At 41.8% G+C, this 3,929-nt stretch overlaps 1 non-coding gene across 1 annotated transcript; it reads right to left on the bottom strand.

The window, feature by feature from the left end:
- Positions 1-2,720: 2,720 nt before the first annotated feature.
- Positions 2,721-2,827, bottom strand: LOC125598593. The gene has a single exon (XR_007332529.1). It is a non-coding gene; the product is annotated as a small nucleolar RNA R71 (small nucleolar RNA).
- Between the last annotated feature and the right edge of the window lie 1,102 nt (positions 2,828-3,929).

The following is a 3,929-nucleotide window of genomic DNA, read 5'->3' as shown; positions in this document are numbered from 1 at the left end:
AGGTGATTCCAGTTTCCCAGTTTGGGAATAGCACAGCTTCTTCGTCGTTCCAATCAAACCAGGATGAATCTCTTTGTAAAAAGCTTGATTTGGATACATAAAGTGGTGGAGAATCACCAGGAAGTTGAATAAATCTCATAGGAGTTGGCATGAAGAAGTTATCCCACTTTCAAATCAAGTGATTCCAGTTTCCCAGTTTGGGAATAGCAGCTTCTTCGTCGTTCCAATACCCCCAGGATGAATCTCTTTCTAAGAAGCTTGATTTGGATACATAAAGTGGTGGAGAATCACCAGGAAGTTCAATAAATCTCATAGGAGTTGGCATGAAGAAGTTATCCCACTTTAAAATTAGGTGATTCCAGTTTCCCAGTTTGGGAATAGCACAGCTTCTTCGTCGTTCCAATCAAACCAGGATGAATGAATTTGTGAAAAGCTTGATTTGGATACATAAAGTGGTGGAGAATCACCAGGAAGTTGAATAAATCTCATAGGAGTTTGGCATGAAGAAGTTATCCCACTTTCAAATCAGGTGATTCCAGTTTCCAGTTTGGGAATAGCACAGCTTCTTCTTCGTCGTTCCAATCAAAACAGGAAGAATCACTTTGTACGAAGCTTGATTTGGATACATAAAGTGGTGGAGAATTGATATTCCGTGTTTTTAACGGTTTTAAACTCGTTTTGGAGCAATTAAATGGTCGGTTTTAATTAATGTTTTGGTCTATTTGATGCGTTTTGGTGTTCTTAAGTGTAATATGCAGGTTACTAGATAGCTTGAAAGAAAAGAACGCATTCGGGATTTATTCAGAAGCAAGATGGACCGAACAATGGACCGAATGAAGTATTGATCGCACAGGACGAGATCGACCGATCCGGTCAATGTGGATCGACCGATCCTAGGCTTTCATGCACTAGATCGACCGATCCGGTCCATGTGGATCGACCGATCTCAGGCTCTACGGGCTCCACACGCACAAACGAGCTTTTCACTCCTTTTTACCCACTCCCCTCAATAATTCACAGAAGAACTCGACCTTTGAGACTCAGAAAAGACCAGGGGCGACCAAGGAGGAGATTTACAAGTTCTAGAGAGAGATTTGAGTGTTTTGTACTTGTTTTGGTGTGATTTGTGAAGATTTGTAAAGGAGTTCATCTCAAAACCATTTGGAGAAGATCTTCTGAACCTTTACTCTGTTTTAATACAATCTTATCATGTTTTCTTCATCAAAATCGTTTTGTTCTTGCTTAGTTATGTGTGAGTAGTCATCTAGTTGGGTTTAGGGGTTCTCATAGGGGATTTCTTGATGTTTTGATCCATAAAACGTGTGTAGACTAAGGGATTACGTTTTGGTTCTTCATCTAATGGATTTCTTACTGCTTGAACTGAATTGATCACTTAGTTCATGATTTCAGATTGTTTGATGCACCGAAAGTGATTGTTTGAACTTCCGAAAATACTTTAGATGAGCAAAGTGTCCTTAACCCTCGGAAGTTGATGTTATTGCGCTTTGTGAACATATTGAACCTGTTCTTAATGCTTGTTTAGAAATTGAAACTCAGCGGAAGTTAGTGTGGAGATTTCTATAACATAGAGAATTAGCGCTACGGAAGTAGGTTAATTCTAATATCGTGTTTGAGTTCTAGACGGTTCTTAATATATCCCTGTGTCTTCCATTAATTGTATCTTGATTAAAAAGAAATCCCTGAGAATTCCCAATGCCCAACGTTTGTTTTAAAATAGTTTTCAAATCGTTTAAATCATCTTTTTACATGCTTGTTTATGCTTTGTGACACTAGAGAAAATTAAATAAAAACCATCAAAAATATATCTTGATTCGCTGTAGCTATTAACTTGTCTGCAACTCTACGTGTGATCATCGGTCCCTGTGGATTCGATCCCGTATTACTACTGCGTACTTTACTGTGCACTTGCAGTTAGATAATCGGGTTAAAACTCGAGACATCAAGTTTTTGGCGCCGTTGCCGGGGACCATTTGGTCACCCTAGAGTTAATGATCAGTTTAAGACTATAGCATTTTCTTTATTTTGTCTAATGTTTCTGTCTTTCTCTTTCTGTTTGTGTTTTCAGGTGAATGAGCGGATTTCATACTAGAAGCAAAGGATCATCGAATTTAATACCTTTGGAGTTAGAGCTCGGCCGCCTAGAGAGACAAGTGAAAAAGAAAAGACTTGAGTCCGCTGAAGAGGTTGAAATGGCTGAACACCAAGAAGACCAATTTCAGGACAACCCGCAAAATCCAATTCCTGTAAATGAACGAGAAGGCAACAATGCTGGTGATAATCAGCAGGCTGGTGTAGCTGCAAGACAACAGGCTGGAGACTATGGCATGCCTAGGATGACGCTTGCACATTATGATACACCAGATGCATTCTATGCCGATCGTTCTGGGATTCGCCCACCTCCCATTGAGAGAAGAGACTTTGAGATCAAGACTGGTCTCATTAATTTGGTGGAGAAAAATCCGTTTCATGGAAACCCGTCTGAGGACCCGATGTATCACTTGGAGCATTTTGAGCGAGTCTGTGACACCAGCAGACATAATGGAGTTCCTCAAGGCGCTTTGAAATGCAGGTTGTTCCCGTTTTCCTTAGCTGATAAAGCTATCAGATGGTTAAAGTCCATCCCTCCAGGATCTCTTACTACATGGGAAGAGACAAGAGCTGCTTTTCTACAGCATTTCTTCACCAAGTCAAGGTCCACATATCTGAGAAGCAGAATTGGAAGCTTTCAGCAGCTTGATTCAGAAAGCTTTCATGAGGCTTGGGAGCGTTTCAAGGAGTACACACAGGACTGCCCTCACCATGGTTACACTGATGTGAGTTTGCTGAACATTTTCTATAATGGAGTTCATGAAGAGAGTCAAGATGCCATGGACACAGCAAGTAATGGTGATTTCATGACCAAGACTGTTGAAGAAGCTTACACCTTGCTGAACAACCTGTCATCCAGCAAAGCAAACCGCAAGTCAAGGTTTGACACCAGCCAGAAGGGTGTTGGTTATGAATCCAAGAAGATAGATGAGCTGAATGCCAAGATTGAGATGCTTCTCAAGAGAGATCAGAAATCTGTGAAATTTGTGGAGGAGCAAGGCTATCGTTCCTCACAAGAAACTGTTGGTGATGATTCAGATGATATGCAAGCTGATGTGAACTACATTGGTGGTCAAGGAAACTACAACAGAGGCTACAATCAGAACCTTGGATGGAATCAAAATCAGCAAAATAATCTGTCTTACCGGAGCAACAATGTGGAGAATCCACAACATCAGTCCTACCCTCAGGCAGGAAACAGGCAGAACCAGAATCAGAACCAGAGTGTGTTCAACCAAGGATTTCAGAACAGAAATCAATATCAGGGGAACAACTCGGGCAACTCAGGATTTCAGCAAAGGCAGCAGTACAACAACTATCAGAATCAAGGAATGCCTCTTCGTCACAGCCTTCTCAGGATAACGAAATTAAGAAGATGCTGCAAATGGTGCTAGAAGGTCAGAAGAATAGCACTGCAGAGATAAACACCAAGGTGGATAACATGTATGGAGAGCTTAATGGGAAGTTCGAAGCTTTGAACACCCATTTGAAAGTTTTGGAAAAGCAAGTTGCTCAAACCGCCTCCAGCAGCAGAACAGCACCTGGATTTCTACCAGGGAAGTCAGAGACGAATCCCAAGGAGTTTGTGAATGCTATAACACTTAGGAGTGGAAAAACGATTGAGGAATCGAAAGAGAAAGAGATCGACCGATCTCAAGAACAGATCGACCGATCCAAGGGGAAGGAGATCGACCGATCCGGTCCATCTGGATCGACCGATCCCGTGTCGACGAAGCCAAATTCCTCTGAACCTGAAGAGGTGTATGTGGCGCCTCCTGCTTATGTTCCTAAGGCTCCATACCCATCCAGACCAAGGCAGA

Source organism: Brassica napus, unplaced genomic scaffold (genome assembly GCF_020379485.1).
Source record: "Brassica napus cultivar Da-Ae unplaced genomic scaffold, Da-Ae ScsIHWf_1744;HRSCAF=2374, whole genome shotgun sequence".
Classification (NCBI taxonomy): domain Eukaryota; kingdom Viridiplantae; phylum Streptophyta; class Magnoliopsida; order Brassicales; family Brassicaceae; genus Brassica; species Brassica napus.
Note: the sequence above shows the minus strand (reverse complement) of the source record. Positions and strands in the feature narration are given on the sequence as shown.